The sequence below is a fragment of the Fragaria vesca genome, unplaced genomic scaffold (assembly GCF_000184155.1).
Source record: "Fragaria vesca subsp. vesca unplaced genomic scaffold, FraVesHawaii_1.0 scf0510718, whole genome shotgun sequence".
NCBI classification, from domain to species: Eukaryota; Viridiplantae; Streptophyta; class Magnoliopsida; order Rosales; family Rosaceae; genus Fragaria; species Fragaria vesca.
Genome location: NW_004441192.1, coordinates 1 through 1,215, shown reverse-complemented (window position 1 = coordinate 1,215; position 1,215 = coordinate 1). Strand labels below are relative to the sequence as shown.

Below are 1,215 nucleotides of genomic sequence, written 5' to 3'. Positions count from 1 at the left end.
AATCATCATCTCATCTGGCGCGAAGCAAAAAAAAGAGGAGCAGTGTAACTGCCCTCCTTCCCAGCCAAACCCCCCTAGGCGCCTACCTACTCGTGCTCGTAGCTCGATCGGAGGTTAAGAGTGTGGTCCGGCGGAAAAACGGAAGTCGTCCGTATCAAGTGATACGTGAATTGCTCAGTAGTGCTTCGCCACTACCGTAGCTGGCGGAAATAGCTTAATGGTAGAGCATAGCCTTGCCAAGGCTGAGGTTGAGGGTTCAAATCCCTCCTTCCGCTCCCGGCTTCGTCGTTTAGTGGTAACGAGTGGAGTGCATAAGCCCATAGGGGCGAGCAGCAAGCAGCCCCCTGTATAGGGCTCCGAACGTATCTTACTAATAATAAGAAAGGGGCAAGCCAAACCCTACTCCTAACAAGTTGCTGGCTTTTCCGCCGTTGCGCGCTAGCGCGCTTCCGTTTTTCAGCAGGTCTTTTTCAAATATCCTATAAATAATAAAGATAATAAAGTAGGGGTTATAACTATAAGTAGCTAGCTAGCGCGCTAGCGTTTTGTTTTACCCCACTAGTAAGGGGGCTGCTAGTTGTAGCGCGCAGTGTGCTAGTGAATAGGAAAAGCGGATTTAGATTACTAATCACAGATGGAGACACCGAAGGTGATAGAACATGTTCGGTGCCTCGCCCTGTCTCCTTGGCCGGAGACTGCAAATGATGAGAATCCTATCGATAAAGAAGAGGCATAGGCATCGCCTCTCGATCCAATCTGTCCTTCCCTCGGCCCCCAACACACTCTTGATACGAAAAAAAAACCTCCGAGAAGAAAGAGATCTAAAGTCTGGTCCCCTCGATCACCCTTCCCTTGAACCGGAACTGGTCGAGAGAGATGAACCCGCACCACATTTTATAACCTTCGAACCCAACTAGAGATGGAATTCCAGAACCTAAACAACTCAGTTTAGAGCTCTTTAAAGGAAGGTACACCCATTATGGATAGGCCATTCCCCCCTATCCGTCTCTTGATCTCTCATTCCATAAATTCGTTGTTACTGATACTGAATCATTCAAGGCATAGACTCCCTCCTTCTTTGTCTTATTAGCGCAGGTGTTCGTCAACGATGAAAGCCGTTGAGCTTAAGACTCGAGTTGAGAAAGAGGGCTAGGCCCGGGGGCTTTCGGGGACTGGGGAAGACGGGTGGATTATAGATCAGGTCCGAGGATTCGA

At 49.0% G+C, this 1,215-nt stretch overlaps 1 non-coding gene across 1 annotated transcript; it reads left to right on the top strand.

Moving 5' to 3' along the window:
- Positions 1-203: 203 nt before the first annotated feature.
- TRNAG-GCC lies at positions 204-275 on the top strand. Its single transcript has one exon. It is a non-coding gene; the product is annotated as a tRNA-Gly (tRNA).
- Positions 276-1,215: the final 940 nt, after the last annotated feature.